Below are 20501 nucleotides of genomic sequence, written 5' to 3'. Positions count from 1 at the left end.
TATTTGAATCTAGTGTCCTTTCTGGGCTGTCATCAAATTTCCCCCACAACCCAGATATCAGCCACTTATTTATAAAACAATTATTCTTAATAAAGTACCAAGCCCTGTAGGACACTTGGAAAAACAAGCAAGCAAACAAGCACCTCTCTTACGTGGTCAATCCACTGTGGAAATTTATAATAAATAAAGTGTAACAATACCTTAGGAGAAGGATTTATATTAAATGCTGATTAAGGAAGTGCTGTAGGAGTTGTTCAGGAGTTTACCGGAAGGATATGTCGGTTAGGCAGGATGTGGCTAGAAAAAATAAAAATTAACAGGCTAATTGCTATTTCCAAACTTAAATTCCTTGAGTAGTTTTCAATATCTAGAGCCATGAAAGGGAGCTGGAGCAGTTCAAACCATTATAATTTCATCCTTATGTTAATGTAATGAATAAAAAACTTTCATGGGGATCCCTCCATATTTTAATAAGTTTTAGGAGCTAAGTAAAAAAAAAAAAAAAAAAAGTTTCTGTAACAACATTCCCCTGCAACAAGCTATTGAGCTCCTCAAGTTATGACCAATCTCTTTAATGATCATCTAAATGAACAAGTTCACTAGCCTAAAAACACGTTCAGTACAACTGGACAAAAGATACAAGAGACAAAGAGAGTCTCTGTGTATATATACGTGTGTATTTAGAGTGTTTTGCTTTATTGATTTTGCTTTATTTTTTTAAGATTATTTATTTATGAGAGAGAGCACAGAGCTAGTGAGAGAGAACCCGAATGGGGGGTGGGTGGGTGCAGAGGGAGAGGGAGAAGCAGGCCCCTGGCTGAGCAAGGAGCTTGACGTAGGACTCTGTCCCAGGGTCCTGGGATCATGACCTGAGCCAAAGGCAGACGCTTAACCTGACTGAGCCACCCAGGTACCACCCCTTGCTTTGTTTTTCTTTCAGTCAGATCCCTCAGAGAAGTATTAGCATCCAAGGACTACACAAGCACCAGGGAAATCAAACACGGTTGGGTTGATTACTTGTCACAACCAGGGAGACCATATCCCATGAGGAACTACAGAGCACCTCGGTTCAAGGGTGCTGCAGGGAGCTGGTTATAGGAGCTGGGATTGTATTAGGTGATTTTTAGGGAGGATACGAAGAACCATCCCAGCACCAGGTAGGATGTTATCAGAAAGCGTAAGTAATCCAGTGGTAGGATACCAATTTTCTAGGCATCAGGAAAAACACAGTGAGTCTAAAGCTATAATTGGTAAACAGGCAGCAGTCACTCCTGCCAGCCAGGAGAGGAAGGTGCTCGCTCATTTTCGTGATTTTGTGCTGGGTTTTGTCCTTGTCTTTCTATTGTGATCAGAGGGTTTAGGGAAAGCAGAACACCATGCCAGCGACCAGCTGACCAACGTCAGAGTTGCTCTTTCTGTTTCTCAAGTACAATCTTCTGCAATGAAGACTGTCCATACTGCAAGAAAAATGTAAATCTTCAGAAAGAATTCTTCACAACCCATTATCAATGAGAATCTGCTATGAATTCTGTTGGTCTCTGGGAATGTTTGCTTTAGCAGTAAACTGGGAAAGCTGGAAACAAAAGGTAAGGATCATATTGGAAGTGGTGGATTTCTAAGAATACTGGTAAGACTAGAAGTAGTGATACCTTTTAGGGAACCCCCTCCCCATTTTTCTGATTGTGCTTCCACACTTTGCTGGGCCCTATCAGCTACAATTACACTACCTGACCCTGTTCCACAATGAAGTGGACAGGAGTGGACACTTGATCCCAGCTGGACCAATCAGATCTCCCCACCCAGAAACTTGGAACTGGGATTTTGGAGAAGCCAAATAAATGCTGCATGCAGCTTGAATGGTCTTAGGTTAACCCAGGAGCTCTGTAGATGCTATTTTTTTATGTGGCTTAGGATTGCAGGAGGCCCGGCAATGGAGAGAGGATGAGTCAGAACTACAGAGAGAAGCAGAGATGCAAACAGAAGGAGGGTCCTCACAATTTTCTCTTCCTGAGGTCCAGCTCCATTCCTACCCTCAAGTTCCCTGTCTCTTTATAATACATTTTCTATTTTCATTAAAATCAGCTCAAACATATATCTATAATTTAGATAAATAAAGCCCCTCTTAACTAAGAATAACAGATAATTTAATGCCAAGTATAAGGGCAGCACAGACCACTGACTGTCACCCAGTATTTGTTCTTTTCTCTTTTTTTTTTTTTCTTTTATAAAATCTCCCCTGGATTTTAGCTGGGTCCATGGCTATGAAGTGAAAGACTAAATTCCCCAGGTTCCTTTGCAGCTAGCTGTAGAGATATGACTGAGTTCAGCCTCATGGGAGATGAGTGGATGTGATGCATGTAACTTTATGGCTATCTCTTTTAGATAAGCACCTGCCCTGAACTAGCTTCTTTTCTCACATGGTGACCACTGCAACAACTGCCTTGGACGAGAAACAGAAATAAATTTCTGATGACCAAGCCAACCCACCAACCAAGGTACTTCGTTGACCTTTAGGAGAAAACCAGTCTCCACCAATGGATAGAGAGGTTGCCATAACAGACCTCCAGAGAAAACTCTGAGCTAGCTGAGCAGAGGATATATGAGGTAGTAATTCTCATTTCCCAATGAAAAGCTGACTGTCCATGTAATGTGACACTGAAGTAGTTGGTTAAATTCCCACATGCAGTCTCTGAATTCAAATGACATTCTCACCAAAGGTGACAATGTTTTAGGAGAATCCTTTTCTGAGTGTGAGAATTTCAAAACCTGAAGGCTCCTCTTTATGATAATCAATGAAGAACAACATGAAAGAGAAAAAAATATCAGTCTAGAGTTGCCCAGCTGGAAGCAGACACAGAAAACATGTTTAATGAACTGAAATTGCTGAAGTCTAAATCAAGAAATGAATCGAAGTCTTGACAAATTGAAACGTGTACATCACCCCTTGCTGTGTACGTTCTTGATGCTTCTGTTAGGGAACTGTGCGATCTTGACCATTGAAATGAGATCTGGGAGTAGTCAGAGAAGTGGGGAAACCCACCTTCCACATTCTTCCAACATATTATCTCTGTCTCTACCCTTCCTACAAACATATCACAATGCCTCTAATTATAAACTTTCACAGAGGATTCTGGAGAAGGACAAAGCCCAGAGAAAACTAGGGATGAAGGACTCTGAGACACTCTTCCGTACCCTGGTATTTTGTAGACATTTTCTGATTCACTGATAAGGTCAACACCTCAGCACAAAAAACTTCATGAATACCATTCATGGGGGTATTCGGATTACTAAATTTGGGTCTACTGGCCCCAATGGCCCAGTGGTTGGGAGCCGCCTTTGGCCCGGGGTATGATCCTGGAGACCCGAGATCGAGTCCCATGTCGGGCTCCCTGCATGGAGCCTGCTTCTCCCTCTGTCTGTGTCTCTGCCTCTCTCTCTCTTTCTGTGTCTGTCTTGAATAAATAAATAAAATCTTAATAAATAAATAAATAAATAAATAAATAAATAAATAAATAAATAAATAAATAAATTTGGGTCTGCTAAAGGCATGAAGAAAAAGTTATGAGGCTTTAGCAAATGTAATCATGTTAAATGAAATTGGCAAGCAATCTACCAAAATTTATAGGACTGTGTGATGATGATGTGATGTCAGGTTGGCTAAGCTATGGTGTTCAGTCATTTGTTCAAACATCAGTCTAGATGTCTCTATGAGGGTACATTTTATTATTTTTTTTATTTTTTTTTTATTTTTTATGATAGTCACAGAGAGAGAGAGAGAGAGAGAGAGAGAGGCAGAGACACAGGCAGAGGGAGAAGCAGGCTCCATGCACCGGGAGCCCGACGTGGGATTCGATCCCAGGTCTCCAGGATCGCGCCCTGGGCCAAAGGCAGGCGCCAAACCGCTGCGCCACCCAGGGATCCCTATGAGGGTACATTTTAGATGTGATTAGAATGTAAATCAGTAGACTTTGAGTAAAGCAGATTGTCTCCATAATGCAGGTGGGCTTCATCTAATTAAAGGCCTGAAAAGAAAAGATAGGTTTCCCTAAAGAAGATCCAATTCTGCCTGAGTTTCCTATCTGGTGTCCTATTCTGCAGAGTTCGGACTCAGGACTGCAGCATCAACTCTTAGTGTCCAGCCTGCGGGCACACCCTGCTGATTTCAGACTCACCAGCCCCCACAGTCATGTAAGCTGGTTCCTAAAAAATCAATCTCCTCTCTCTTTCTCTGGAAGAATTTGACTAATATAGGGGCACCTGGGTGGCTCAGTGGTTGAGGATCTGCCTTGGGCTCAGGGCATGATCCTAGGGTCCTGGGATTGAGTCCTGCATCGGGCTCCCTGCAGGGAACCTGCTTCTCCCTCTGTCTATGTCTCTACCTCTCTCTGTGTGTCTCTCATGAATAAATAAATAAAATCTTAAAAAAAAATGTTTTTGACTAATATAGATTGTATGCAATCCTGGCCAACTGTAGCAAAAAAGTAAAAATAAATACAAATAAAACTGTATTCTAATATCACCCTAGGGGTGCCTGAGCAGCTCAGTCAGTTGAGCATCCAACTCCTGGTTTTCGGCTCAGGTCACCACCTCTGGGTCATGAGACAGAGACCCACGTCAGACTCTGCTCTCAGCAGGGAGTGTGCTCGGGAGTCTCTCTCTCCCTCTCTCTTTGCCCCTCCCCCGACTGGTGCTCACTTTCTCTCTCTCTTTCAAATAAATAAATACATCTTAATAATAATAATCACCCTGGTGTGCCTGGGTGGTGCAGTGGTTCAGTGTCTGCCTTCGGCCCAGGACGTGATCCTGGGGTCCAGGGATCAAGTCCCACATTGGGCTCCCTGCAGGGAGCCTGCTTCTCCCTCTGCCTGTGTCTCTGCCTCTTTCTATGTCTCTCATGAATAGATAAATAAAATCTTTTAAAAAATAATAATAATGATGATAATAATCACTCCAACTTTTTTCTCTGATGTTAGGAAATTCTTGATGCTTATTCTTTCACAACAGTAAATTGTCCAAATAACTTCAGACTATTCCTCTTCTTTCCCTGGAAACTTAACAGGCCTAAATCCCTTCTCCCTAGGCTCTTAACCTTCCAAAGTGCCATTCACCTTATCCTGTAATCAAATCTATACTAAGGGGAAAGCAGGCTGATATCTATAAATCCCATCCTCCCCCTGAGCTATCCGAAGACTAGGACTCCTGCTTTTGCTCTCTGATTATGAAATGGCTAAAACAGTCATCTCTGAGCCGCAGCTAAAGAGAGGAGGAAATCATCTGGTCAAAAGGGGCCTGGCAGCACCCATCAAATCACACCACAGAGGCCACTTCCTTTTCTGCACACATCTAGAGGATCATAATTGCTAGACTCATATCCAGCAAATGACCTGAGCTCAATGAATTACAGGCAATTCTTAGAAACCAAAGTATTTCCAATCAGAAATACCAAGACTCAGAAGCCAAAAATAAAATTTTGATTTGTTAAAGGACCCAGGAGCTCTAATTAGGTACCATATAGTTTCACTTCCAGAAATACTTTCAGGAAACAAAATTACTTTGGATTAATTTAGATCCAGATGATAAATTGAATCCATACCAAAATAATGAAGGATAGTTGGAAGGAAGGCAGGTAGGGAGAAGCCTTAACTGCCCACCCACCCCTACCGTGCCGCCATCCACCCTTAAAGGAAACTACCCTTAAAAGGATTTTACACCACCCTAGAAGGAGTCTTCCATCCTTTCCCATGTGAACAACTACCTGATAGGTAGATGAGAGCATGGACAGAAACCTGATTGGGTGACAGGCACAAGGAAGGTTAATCAGATTAAAAGAGCCTGGCAACAGTCTCATAAAAATCCCTAGACTTAGACACTCCTCTGGCAACCCCCTCAGGTCCCCTCCCTCTTCAGGAGTTTTATACTATTGCTCAAAAAACTTAACTATCACTCAATAAACTTTGCTTTGCTGCCCACCACTCTTCATCTGATCTACTCTCATTCTTCGAAGTGGCGTGACCAAGAACCATGGGCACAGAAGGAAAAGAAATGTTTGAGACACAAACAGATCTGAATTCCTTATTCACATTTTCCCAGAAATACCCATGACAAATTACTAAAACGAGGTAATACTAGAGCAGGCAATTTCTCAGGCTGCTTAGAAAATAAAAGGTAGATTAAAGTGATCCAAGGTTGGTAGTAAATATAAGTTTTTGACAAAAATGAGACAAATTCACTTTAACATGTTCCTCAAAAAATTCTCAGTTAATGCTTCAACACTGGCTCATAGTGACAAATCACCAAACACTGAAGGGTTAAGGAACTATTAAGTGAGAGTCAAGATATAAATCAGGAAACTGCCAAGTAACTTTTTCAAATGGTCTCTCTTTTATAATCATAAGAAGCCTGCAAAATTAGTTTACTTGATAAACTTAAGTAACTTAAAAAGACTATTGTGAAGTACAATGGTAGAAGAAGAGATCATGGAAAATAACCAGAGAGATTTGAAAAAGAAAAAATTAAAAAATTTTAAATGAAGGAATAAAGTAACTAGAATTAAGGACAGTAAGTTTGGATTAAACAACAGATTAGACAAAAGTGAAGAAAAATTTATGAATTCTGAGACATATATGGATAAATTACTCAAAATGGAGTTCAGAGAATCAAGAGTGGAAATCAATAGACATGAAAATAGAGTCTAACATATGTCTATTAATTAGAGCCCCAGAAATGAACGAGAGAAAAGATGTAGAAGAAATATTTGACGTGACAATGGTTGAGATCTCTCCTGATATGATGAGACACAGAGTTTCAAATTAAGGAACTTCAGTAAGTCCCAATCAGAATTAATATGAAAAAACCATCCATACTCAGACATATCATAATGAAACTGCAAAACATCAGAGACAAAAAGAAGTTCTTAAAACAAGCGGAGGAAAAAGGCAGATTTCTGAAAAGGAACAATTTGACTGGCAGCTAATTTCTTAATGATAATAATGGAAGCCAAAAGATTGGTAAATGATAACTTCAAAGTACTGAGAAAAAAATAGCTGCTAATGTAGAATCCTGTACCCCATGAAATTATGTCCCATTCAATCACTTATTCAATTAAAGTATTTACTGTGTTAGTGATTAAAATCCATCAGTGAATAAAATGGACAAAAAAAATCATACTTTCCTGGAATTTATATTCCAATGGAGAGAAACAGTCAATAAATAATAACCATAATAAATACGAAAAGTATGCTGTGGAAACAGTGGTCCAGAGTAAGGTGACTGGGACTAAAAAGGCAGAGGTTTATAAATTTAAATGCACTGTCAGAATAGAATTCATTAAAAAGGTGATATTTAGGCAGGTAAGGGATTTCTGGCAGGGGAGAGTTTCAAAGAAAGAGAACAGACTGGGGATGCCTGGGTGAGTCAGTGGTTGAGCATGTGCCTTCGGCTCAGGGCGTGATCCTGGGGTCCTGGGATCGAGTCCCACATCGGGCTCCCTGCAGGGAGCCTGCTTCTCCCTCTGCCTGTGTCTCTGCCTCTCTCTCTGTGTCTCTCCTGAATGAATAAATAAAATCATAAAATCATAAATAAATAAATAAATAAATAAATAAATAAATAAATAAATAAATCATAACTCTAGAAAGAAAGAACAGACTATACAAAACCCTCTGGTAGGAGAATTCCAGAAATAGAAGGCCAATGTGGCTGGAACCCACAGGTGAGGGACACCTTTGATTTTTACTGAGTGAAACAGGGAATGGAGGGCTAGGGGTGTGTAAAGAGTGGCATGTTGGATTTTAACAGGATCACACCGACCACTGTGTGAGAATATACTATGGTGGCATGTGGGGATAAGAGTAGATTGGTGGCAAGGAAGAAAATTAATTAGGAGACTTTGAAGTAATCCAGGCTCAAGACAAAGATGATTCAGACTAGAGTGAGACTAGGGAGTAGTAAGAAGTGGCTAGACTCTGGGTTTATTGTGAATATGGAATCAACATAATTTCCTGATAGATCAGGCAAGAGAGGAATCAAGACGACTAAAACATTCTATCTGAGCTACTAAAAAGGAGGAGGAGGAGGAGGAGGAGGAGGAGGAGGAGGAGGAGGAGGAAGAGGAGAAAATAATCTGCATTGTGGCTAAGGTTGGGGTAGCTTTGATAGAAAGAGAGAGGATGCGGCAGCCTGGGTGGCTCAGTGGTTTAGCACCACCTTCACCTAGGGCCTGATCCTGGAGACCTAGGATCAAGTCCCACGTAGGGCTCCCTGCATGGAGCCTGCTTCTCCCTCTGCCTGTGTGTCTGCCTCTCTCTCTCTCTCTCTCCCTCATGAGTAAATAAATAAAATCTTAAAAAAAAGAGGATATTGGAAATTAGGTTTGGACATGTTGAGTTTGAAACATCTATTAGATATCCATGTGGAGCTATTGATAATTTAGTTCTGAGTTCAGAAGAAAGATCTTCACTAGAGATGCAAATATGGGAGTCACTGGCATATGGATGGCAACTGAAGGCAAAACACTGGATGAGATGATCAAGAGATGGAGTGTCAATATAAAAAAGAAATGGACCAAGGGTTCACTAGGGAAATTTCAACTGGTTAGGGAAATTAGGAAAAATAAGCACAAAATACTAAGAAAGAGTAATCTGGTCCATGTGAGAAGCAAAACCAAAAAGAGGTATTGTGTGCCCACGTCAAGAAAATATATTAAAGGAGTGATTGTGTGCCACGCTGCTGATAGTGGAGTGTGATGGAAACTGAAAATTCAGTGCTGGATTTAGCCACTGAATCTTGAAAAAAAAGTGATTTGGTGGATTGGTGGTGTGCAACCTGATTGGATAGTTGAATAGAATAATTGAGGAAAGTGGATATGGGCTTTAAGTAGTAATTATTTCAAGGAGGTTTTCTGCAAAGGGAAGCAGAGAAATATTGTGGTGGCTGGCCATGCAAATAAGGGCAAAAAGCTTTTTAGAAATACATAGGAAAAATAAGAAGATGCTCTATCCTGATGAGAATGGCGACTAGAAAGGAAACAGTGACTGTGCAGAAGAGAGAACTGCTGGAGGGTTTGGTAAAGTGTATGGAGACCAGCACACGTGGGAAAACTTGACTGTAGGTGGGACACGGAGAGCTCATCCCCAGGTTCAGTCAGGAGAGCAGAGTGTAGAGATAGATGGCGCTGGGTAGGTAGGGTGGTGCTGGGAGTCTCTGCATGTTCTCTTCTAATGACTTCAATTTTTCCATTGGAATAGAAAGCGAGATCAGCTGAGAGTTAAACTGGAAGACAGAGTATAGGAGGTTTGAAAAGAGGAGGCCAAAAAAAAAAAAAAAAGCCTTTCAAGCATGTTTCCAGAATGAGGATGAAACAAATGCATTTTTCAGGCAAACACATAAAAATTGGAAGTTTACTATCAACAGGCCCTCACTAAAGGGGTTAGGAAGAAAATGGTCTGAGAAGCAAGGTCTGAAGGGCTAAGAATGAATGGTGAGCACAGCAGTATATATATATAATACACACACACAAGTTTGAGCATTATTAGATATATATTTTTTATATTGTATATTATAATATTATATATATAATTTTATTTTTGGCTTCTGAGTCTTGGTATTTCTGATTGGAAATACTTTGGTTTCTAAGAATTGCCTGTAATTCATTTAGTATATATAAATATATACATATATATATGTATCTGGTCAACAGAGACTTTTAGAATTATTTCTAAATATGTCATTTGATGTCATTGGTGATACTTCAAACTTCAACACTAAAAAAAAACCCACACTTTTCTCTAATGATCCTAATCCTTGCATGCTTCATCCAACTAAACGAAACAAAAATCCGGACAGTTTTTCAGCTTGTATGCAATAAGGAACACCAAGAAACACTACTGAACTTGGCAATTCACCATGACCTCCTCAAGCATTTTGCCTTGCCTCTAGGTAATGGGCACTCATGCCGTAATCTCCTTTACAACAGCCAATGTGCAACCCAACAGAAATCAAACCAAACTGAAAAATTTCCTCCTCCCTACCCTGATTCACCATCAGGTAAATTTAATTCTGGAAAGCAGAAGTTGGTTTCTGCTGGCTTTTAAAATCTAAATTATTACACATTTCAACCCATCAAAACATTTTTCAGTCTTAATCTATGATTTCTTTTTTGCTTTTATAATTTTACTACTAGTCTTCTGTCTGTTACTTAAAATTGCTTAATGTTAATCGGAAGATCTTTCTTCTGTTAAGCTCCTCTTCCTTGAGTAGTGGAGCCCTTCTCAATTTCACTCTATTTTCAAGGTTTCCAATAATATGCATGAATTATTTTTATAATAAAAAGAATTAAATCTGTCTTAAATCAAAAGTCAGGTAATAAATTGGATTATACTTCCTGGGATGTCTAATATAATATTGAACACAAGTGATGATTCTGGGCCTGCTTGTCTTTCGATTTTATTTTGGAGTCACCAGAACTGGATTCAATGGCCATAAAGAAAAAATCCACAGCCCATTTTCCTGTTCAACAATGAAACCACCACAGTCACATGGTTGTATATGACATGGTTAAGGATATTAAATAAAAACACCACCGCCACCACTACCACAACAACTCTGGCATCTACATGTTTATAGAATACGTTTGCATTTTTATTGTAATAGTACCTTCTTGTAGAGTGTATAGTTAGGGGAATACTATTTTAACACTGTGTTAAGTGGAAGTGAAACTAACATTTAAAAATTCATGAGAAGAGTTTTTGTGTTCTTATATTAGCATTCAGAGGTAAAGTAAGGGTGATTGGAAGACATGTGAGTGTGACTCAAACTCAAATTATATTTGTTCATACAGAAATAAAGCCCCTGTGCTATATGGCTTTGTTTTGACTCAAAGCTTAATTTGCTAAACATTCGTTTTGGTGTGCATCATTTTTAGGTGAGTATAATTAATAATATGAAATCAAAATTTGAGGTTTTAAAATGATAAATTCTGAATATAATCTTATTCAAACTGTAATAATTTCATTGATCTCCTTTGAAAATAACGCGGTGGACTATTAGCAAGTTGTAGGTAGAATTTCATAATACTCCATCAGCAGCATATGAAAATGAATAAATGTGTGAGAAAGTCTGAATATCTTTTGAAAGTTTGATCACTCTTAGTTAAATTCAAAATAGATTTCTTCTAACATTAATCTGAACAGACAATATACTCCTTTTATATTTAGCTTTTGAAATTTTTACTCTCCAATTAAATTTTTCTTCTTATCCTAATAGTGTTCTTTTGTTTCCAAGAATGAAAACTTGTTACCATGGAATTTTCTTTCATTCAGCAGGACAAATATACTTATCTCTTATATTATTGTATAACTTTTCATAATTGGAATATTTGCATTTCTAATGGATGAAATATTGAACAAACACTTCCAGTGTAAGATAATATGAAATGACCAACTCAATTCATTCATAAAGTAATAATAAACTCTGAATTGTTTCACTAGATTTTAAGATTTTTGTTCATTGAGACATCCATGCTAATTTGGTAAGCACCTTGGACTCCAACAAAGAATTTATTCTTGAAAATTTTTTTCATTCCTTCCCAATGTAGGAAGTAGAATAATTCAAACGTAAGTATAGGTCTCTCTATGGTCATTTTCTCAAATCATGTATTAAAATCTTTCCAAATGATGGTGCAGAGTAATAGGCCGATCTCCAAGAACACCTAGATTAAACTTTGAATTTAAAAGATGACATTTAGGTGGCTCAGTTGGTTGAGTATCCAACTCTTGGTTTCGGCTCAGGTCATGATCTCAGGATCATGAGATCAAGCACCGTGACTGACTTTGAGCTCAGAGGGGAGTCTGTTTGAGAGTCTCTGCCTTTCATTCTCCCTTAGCCCCTCCTGTGCTCACAAGCTCTCTCTCAGATAAATAAGGAAATCTTTAAAATAAAAAAAAGGCATTAGGAGCAATGTGTGCAAGAGCTTTAGTTTGGTAAAAAATGTCAAGGAGTTCCATTGCCAGCCAAGATAGAGGACCAGAAACCAGATTTACACTCATACCTTAAATACCTAAAAGTCAAACAAGATATTTTCAAACATTGAACAACAGGCAGCAGAGAGCAATGATCCTGAGAGAAGGGAAATGAACTAGGTAAGTCTACGGTTGCTTCAGTTTACTACCTGAAAAGAATTGGATCAGAAAGCTAGAATCTAATGGGCGAAAGTCCAATAGAACTTTCCGGTTCAACAGGGTGCATAGAAGGCATATGTTTACCTTCATTTGTTCCCGAAAATACACTCAAATCACAGCAAAGCAATTTACAGGATAGTATGTCCCATATTACACTCTGACTTAAGCTGTGGCACAGGGAAAGGGAATCCAAACAGAGCCCTGAATTCTCTCTGAATTGAAGAGACAGAAATAGAGACCTGGGAGCACCAAAGCAGTTAGAATTTGTAGGACAATTGCAAATTGTGTCAGAGTATCAGAGCAGACAGAGCTGCTATAAAGAGAAGGAGCTCCTGAAATCTGCAGAGGGTTCCCCCAGAATCCTCAACTGAATACTGATCAGAACATACATGTAAGCAAACTGCCCTTTGGCTGAGCAATGAACTACTGGAAAGGGGTAGGAAGAATAATTTTCAGCTATCACAAAAAGTTGGGAATGGTTCACATATCCAAAAACCAGATGTGAAAACATCATAATGCAAAGGGCATGCATCAAGAATGGTACTCAGAGGGTATTGTCTGACTTACGGGGACAAATTAGCCTCAGGCTCAAAAATACTCTAATTCAACCTTTAATCTAAAGATTAAAGCTAGTTGTGAAAGAATCAGAATGCTTCCAAGCAACTCAACTGCATCTCAAAGCAAAGCTCAAAAATATTTTAAAAATTACTAAAAGTGCCAACACTCATGATGCTTGGTATCCAATCAAAAATCACCAGGCGGGGATCCCTGGGTGGCGCAGCAGTTTAGCGCCTGCCTTTGGCCCAGGGCGCGATTCTGGAGACCCGGGATCGAATCCCACGTCGGGCTCCCGGTTCATGGAGCCTGCTTCTCCCTCTGCCTGTGTCTCTGCCCTCTCTCTCTCTCTCTCACTGTGTGCCTATCATAAATAAATAAAAAATTTAAAAAAAGAAGGTCTTTATATATTTAAAAAAAATCACCAGGTGTACAAAGAAGGAGGAAAATATGACCAATAACATGGGGGGAAAATCATCCAATAAGAACTGACCAACAATTGCCACAAATGACAGGAACAGGATAAAGAACGTTAAAACAGCTTCTATAACCATAGACTGCATGTTCAAGAAGGTAGAGGAAAGCATAAACCTATTAAGGAGAGACATGAAAGATATTTTAAAAGACCTAAATCTAGGGGCACCTGGGTGGCTCAGTTGGTTAAGTGTCTATCTTTGGCTCAGGTCATGATCCCGGGGTCCTAGGATCAAGTCCTGCTTTGGGATCCCTGCTCAGTGGGGAACCTATTTTTTTCCTTCTCCCTCTTCTGCTCCCCGTTTGTGCTCTCTCGCTCTCTGTCAAATAAATAAATAAAATCTTTTTTTTTAAAAAAAAGACCTAAATCTAAATTCTAGAAAAGGAAAATATAACGTCTAAAATGAAAATTTCACTGGATACTATAAACCCTAGCCTAGGAACTGCAGAAGCCTTCAAACCAGTCAACACCAACAGACTGGATGAAGAGCCCAGATATTCCTTATGGTTCTTATGGTTCAAGTAAACAATGATGATCTGGTTATTTTCTTTCCTTGATGTTGCAGTTGTGGTTACGTGTTTTGTGTTTTGTGTTCTTACTCTGATCATTTGCTTTGCCAGTAGTGAGCAGTCACAACTGGGTGAAGAAAAAAACAAAAGCCCTCTGTTTCTTTACCATCTCAGCAAACCAAGCAAAATTTATAATGAAGGGGGGAAAGTGCACTAGACAAGGGTTAATAGCAGATTCAACACGACCTAAGAAAAGATCAGTGAATTTAAAGACACAATGGAAGAAAAGATTCAAAATTAAACTAATTAAAAAGGTAGGAAAAACCTAAGAAAACATCAGTGAGCTGTGAGGCAACCTCAAGTGGACTCGTACACATGTAATTGGAGTCACAGAAGGAGAGGGGAAACAGAGACGTGTCCCTGGGTTTTAAAATCTTGGGTTGGTGGCCCAAGAAAAATTTGGTGGCTCAAATTTTCTTGAAGCAGAAAATCAGGTGAAACCATAAGAGAGAAGGATCCTGCCCTAAAATAATGGTAAGGAACACCGTGCCTACTAAGCACTGCCTTGAAACAGTTATTAGAAAGATCGTCCTTTAATCTTAATTAGGAGTATTGACCTACAGTAGCCATTTTTCAGATATTGCCTGTATTCTCCCTTCTGGAAAAATCTCCCCAAGTTAATAATATATAATAATGAGTGTCCTTGAGGTATACGGATGGATGGATAAAGCAGTTATACTCAAGCAGAACAAAATTTTCTAAGCTCTGAAACCATCACAAACATACTTCCTCTCTCTCATCTCTGTCTCCCACTTTTTTTTTTTTTTTTTTTTTTTTTTTTTTAGATAGAGGGTTTATTTCTCTTGGTAAATCACAGGGTTCCTATTTACACTGTTATTGGAAGGAGCATATAACTAACTCCCGGTGGAAATCATGACTCTTGAAAGTATAGTGGAAATAACAATATCAACTCATGCATTTTTTCCACGTATCCAAAATCTTCAATGGGCCAAGAACTCTGAAATGCTCCGGGCCAAGAACTCTAAAAGGCATTAATTAGGCAGCTACAACCCAGACCCATAGAAATCACAACTTAGATTAGCATTACCGTGATAACAACACTAATATGTAATTATTTAGTGTGCAAACACTGTCTGCCTGAGCTCCAGCCCATCTTTTGTGCTGTATCATAGACACCCAGAGACCTCTCCAAACTCTGCTACCCAGAATTCCTTGTCAACTGACCTCCAGTTAGGTTTGGCTAATGAGAGGCATTAATGCAACGCCGAAAGGTTGGTAGGAGAGGAGAAGTCATGGCTCTTCCTCTCTCTTGAGTATTTATTCCTCTCTTTTTTGCCTTCTGGTGGTATCTCTGACAGTGGCTCTGACCCTTCAGGGGTTCCATCCTTGGCCCTGATTTCCTCACTTCGGCTATCCTAGTCATACCACATCGTCCTATTTGGCAGCTCTGACACCCACTAGGCACTCCAAGGGCCACCAACACACTCCCAGTCTGGGTTACCTCACCTTGCCTTCACATTTCTTGAGCGTAGCCCCCTAATTTGACATCTGCAGTATCAATGTTAATAGGCCCCTGTTCAATAGAAAAAGATGCCGGGGTGGAATCAACCCTTTCACCATTTGTATAACTAATCCCTCCTATTAAATTCACTCTTTTTGGAAGCCCTAGTATGATTTCTCTTTCTTTGGCTGATATGCTTATCATTTTGATTAATGCTAAATGTGTGGTCGAATGAACATATATAACTGGAGAGCTAATCTATCCCGAATCAGACAGCCTCCTTGAGGAATTAATATTTAAGAACTGGAGTATGAATAGAAGTTAACCAAGTGAAGGGAAGCAGCCACAACCATATGGCCAAACATCACATTTCTTAAGGCATCAAAGAAGGATTATATTCCAGAAAACTAAATTCCTTGCTATATGGTTGTCATATTTCCATGTTGTACCCCTTACTGTGTCCTTGAGCCTATAGTAGGCCTGCCAGGGTCCATCTCAGAGGACTAGTTCAAAGATTTGCTTTACTTTGTTCTTTATTGTGATTCTATTAAACTCGGCGATATTTTTACCAATTCAAGTATTTTCACAGGATTGGAAAAACATTTCTGATGAGAAATGTCCACCTTTTGACAACCTACCATTGTCATTACCAGCATCTCCCAAGCATTCCCCACCTTGCCACCCTCAGGCCACACAATCAAGAGCCTTAAAATGTCAAAAAGATTAGGTTGACTAACTGAATAAATGCTTCTACTTTTCTATTTTCTTTTATTACTTTGCTTGTGATGTAGCTGCCTAATTAAAAGTAGCTTACTGGTAAAATAAAACTCGCTGTTCACCCCAACTCTTAGATCAGTATTATTAGGTTGTTTTTTTTTTTCTCTTTTGCCTTAGGCTCTGATATGGCCTGGGACTGTGCTGTTACTGGTTCTGTCATATTTTGTTCATTATGCAGTTTTTGGGGGCTAAAAGATTTCAGTTTTAAAAAAATATTGCATTAAAATACTATTGGTCTTGATTTCTCAGTTTCTTGGTGCTCCCTTAAATTTTGCACCTGAGGCAAGCATCTCCCTCTCCTCACCCTGGTACAGACCCTAGAGCTCTTGTTCCCCCCTGAAGGAATTTTAGCCAATGCTGGAGGCAGAGCAAGACATCTCTGTCTACACTGCATTCTCAGAGGCTCCCCTGTGGTGGGGCGACCAGAACTGCCAAGAGGGAGAGAGAGAATTAATTCTCTGATGACATGTCAGGCCATTGCCCACATTTGCATTAACAAGTTTATTGTTAATGCAATAAATACCATCATTTTTGAAACTCATTATTTGTTTATAAAAAGTTGGTATCTGGATTGCCTGGGTGGTTCAGTTAAGTATGTAACACTTGGTTTCGGCTCAGGTCATGATCTCAGCATTGTAAGGTCAAGCCTGCATCAGGCTCCGAGCTGGGCGTGGAGCCTGCTTAAGATTCTCTCTCTCTTTCTCTGCCTCTGCTCCTTCCCCATTCTCTCTCTCTCTAAAATATATCTTTAAAAATGGGTGTCTAATAGATACATGTTAAGAGGAATAATCTATTTTAAAAATTACCTAAACTTTTTATCAGCCCTAAGATTACAATTCCAAGATGACAATCAACCTACAATTAGCAAAAAGCATTTAAAAGATAGAAAACTAGGCATTACAAGCCAGAGAAATATTTCATTTCGCATGTGCTTCCCCATAACTACACCCACCCTAAGCCTTGAATCTTTGAGAAACAGCCTGGCCACCTAGAAATGGGTCACAGGTTTTTGTAGCTCTCTCTTTATTATGATTCTCTAGGATTCCGCTTGATTTCCCAAGTGCTTACTCTTAGGTCTCCGGAGTGTAGCCCACAAATCTAACATCTTCTGTATCCTTTTTAACAGGCCTCAGTTTACTAGGAAGGTAGTCCAGGACGTAGAATCTAGTCTCTTAATGGCTCCTTGTTTGTGTCTGAGAAAAGCATATGGGTCTCCATCTCCGCGTCTCCACCATGAGCGTTTGGGACTAAAAGCTCATTAACACGTTTTGCCACTTGCACATCCAGTGACCTAGTAATCCTCCTCTACCTACACGGTAGACAATATGGAAGACTTGGCTGCCGCTGGCAGTAGTGGCCTCCTCTCTTGATCCCCACATTTGTGTGTGATGCCAAGCTTTATTTTGAAAGATCCAGGACTGACCTTGCTCCCTTAGAAAATCACTTGGGAACTTCCAATCAAAGCAAGAGTTTTGATTTCATATATTAGGCCTCTACCATGTATCGGATGATTCTTCCCATACCGGCTCATGTCCTATTTTTAAATTGTATTCTTCTTTTTGTCAGATCCCCTAAAACTTCCTATCTTGGAATGCTTTCCTCTCTCATGTACAAGATTTGCAAGCAGGTGGAAGGAGCTCGCATCGTGCTGCTCACATTTGTTAACAAATATTTCTTTCTCTTTTTTTTTCTGTTTTTTCCCCCTTAGCTCACTTTTCCCATTTTCTTCTCTTTTTTTCTCTCACTAATTTCCCTTATGTCAGTTGAGAAGATCCTAGATGTTCAGAAGAAACAGGGAGGTACAAGTGACCTTACACATTGAATTTTATTCAATTGTATACACACCTCCCTGCCATATTCGGTGCGTTTGGAACAGCACAGGAAGGAAGACATTTTCCATAACTCAAGTAGGTTGGTGACCCACATACAATATAGGGCGACAAAATGTGTTTAGTAGGGATTGGCCAGTATGTTGGAGGAGGGAGAGAAATCAGGACATAGAGGGGAAACAAGAAATAAGATGGTAAGTGTGGGGCTGGATGTGACTAGGAGAGGACAAACGCAAGAATACTCAAAATGCTTCTCCCCACTGCTCCTCTCCTTTTGAGAGTTTGGCTTCTCCCAACTCTCAAGACTGTTGCTTCCTCTTGGAAGCCTTACCTGAGTGCACCCCGTATTGAATTGTCCTTTCCCTCCTCTTTTCTCACTTACATGCTAGTATAATTACACATTAACTTCCATCATAATGAAGGGCATTGATTCATTTGCATATCTGTTGTCCCCCCTCCCACTAAATACCAGTCTCCTTGAGGACATGTCTGCAATATTGAACTCTGAATTCTTCTGGCACATATCAGGTACCTAGTTTTAAGTTCTATGCCCCCCTGTTTTTTTTTTTTTTTTCCTGAGCTGCGATCTCCTCATTTTTAAAATTAGGAAAACACTACCTCAGGACTAAAATGAAATAGCTGAGGTTGAAGCATTAGGAAATCAACCAAAGGGTTGTTTCTGAAACCTCAAATTTTAAAAAGATATTAAACCTGGAGTCTGTACAAAAAGCCTCCCCAGGCTGAGGAAGCAGCACGTTGGCTAATCCCCGATGGCCGGATTCTTGAGGTCTGGTGGGACAAGAGGGCAGCAGGTTGTGCAGCTGAGGCTGAATCTCAGGGGTGGCAGGCCTCCCACAGGAACTGGAAGCAGCTGGGCGCTGAGAGCAACTGCCTTCAAGTGGACCACTGCAGGCTGGCGGGGTCCCCACGAGGTCGTCCCTGAACTGTGCAAATCCTAGCATCCAAAACACAGCCCAAAGCCTGATGCAGGAGCCACAGAACAGCTGGTACTGGATTGGGTGAGTGGGCAGCTGACTTTAGGTCCATTTCCCCCTGCAGAGGCACAGGGCAGCCCTTGTCTTCCCTGCATCCTCAAGCAAAGACAATCAGGTGGCCTTGCAAAATCCAGTCGTTTGAGCTCTCTGGTCAGGAGAGAGAGCCCCAGGCTGTTGGGGGGAAGCTGCCCAGGAGGTGCTTTTTCAGAAGAGCAGCCCATTCTAACTAGAAAAAGAGCTCTGAGAGTTCTATTCTGAGCTAGGGAAGAAGACACTAACCACACCAGCAGACCGTCTGGGGAGGATTTTAGTCAACAGCTAACATTCTGAAAATTATTTCCACAGCTCGTTAAAACGTATTCTCTAGAAGGAGCACTGTCTGTGTTAAGCTGCCCATGGCAGATCTCAGAAAGTCTTTATTATTCAAGTGCTTCAATGGTTTCAGTATTCCCTTTTCCTATGTTTTTCCACATGCATGTAAAGTCCTTCTCCATTTTCCACAGTCATGTGCATCTTTCTAGTTATAAGTGTGGCTTGCACTCATTACCATCCCCCCCATGTGTTATAACATTCTTCTAAGAAATAACAACAGAGCCATTGGAATTTCACAGGTTTGACTATGAATACAAAAAAAAAAGAGAAAATTCTATGACATCTAATGAATGGCTGAAGATGGTAAGCAAATCAACAGAAAAATATTTCTAAAATTCAATCCTCTATCTGTCACCTGAGCTTCTCTAATCTAATGCTATAAAAAGGTATTTTGGAGGGGGGGCACTTGGGTGGCTCCATAGGTTAAGAGTCTGACTTCAGCTCAGGTCATGATCTCTGGGTCCTGAGCAGGGAGTCTGCTTGTCCCTCTCCCTCTGCTCCTCCCCCACTCCTAGATTCGCTCTCTCAAATGAATGAATGAATGAATAAATAAATGAGCTTGTTTGTTTATTTAAAAAGAAAAGTTATTTCTGACCCATTTCACAGCCTATGGAATATTTTTTAAACAACTGTTTCTTTCCTTTCTTCTGCATTTCAACAAGAAATATCAGCAAAAACTGTAGCTTTCGATGAGCATCATGAACAAGAAAAGAAATACCTAAGGTGAGTAAATCAAATTATTTAGTTGTATGAAAAATTATGCAAACCTCTAAAGTATGTAGTCCATCTTCTTGTTGGTCTCATGTAATTTAAGCAACTAAATATATCTCTAGCTGAGTTAAACAGATTCACATCCTAATAATGCTCTCAAAGCAATTTATTTTCTATTTTGCCAAATTTCTGACACAATTCCCCCAAAAGTGATAGGTAGGCTAAAGGAAATTTCAATGATATCCAAAGGGAAAAAATTTTAAGTTCTACACTATAAAAATATTTTGTGAGGTTCTTGCTGCCTTTGTTTAAAATAAGTAATAATGGATAGGCAGTTATATTTTTCCTTTCTTTTGTGATAGCATATACCTATAAAAATATAATATTAATGTCATATTATAACAACATGAATTCTATTTTATAGTGTTTCACACATCCCTAAAATTTTATGTGAGTTGAAAAGGGTCTTTGCTTAATTGCTTTTATTTTTGATATTTGCTTATATTAAAAATACAAAGTAGCAAAAAGCTATAATAAAACATTCTGTCACTTTTGTCCTTAAAACATTATAAAATGTGCTAAT

At 39.6% G+C, this 20501-nt stretch overlaps 1 protein-coding gene across 17 annotated transcripts in view; it reads right to left on the bottom strand.

Annotated features, from left to right (window-relative positions):
• TFEC (transcription factor EC) overlaps positions 1 to 20501 on the bottom strand; it is a 222616-nt gene that overhangs the window by 159524 nt on the left and 42591 nt on the right. For 15 of the 17 annotated variants that reach the window (XM_072783351.1, XM_072783352.1, XM_072783355.1 and 12 more), the window contains one exon: positions 201 to 297. The exons of the other annotated variants lie outside the window; for them this stretch is intronic. The gene's annotated coding sequence lies outside the window, so the exon portion shown is untranslated. The remainder of the gene's footprint in view (positions 1 to 200; positions 298 to 20501) is intronic. 17 annotated transcript variants of the gene reach the window in all.

This window comes from Canis lupus, chromosome 18 (assembly GCF_048164855.1).
Source record: "Canis lupus baileyi chromosome 18, mCanLup2.hap1, whole genome shotgun sequence".
NCBI classification, from domain to species: domain Eukaryota; kingdom Metazoa; phylum Chordata; class Mammalia; order Carnivora; family Canidae; genus Canis; species Canis lupus.
The sequence above is the reverse complement of the archived record's forward strand: the minus strand, read 5'-3'. Positions and strand labels throughout refer to the sequence as shown.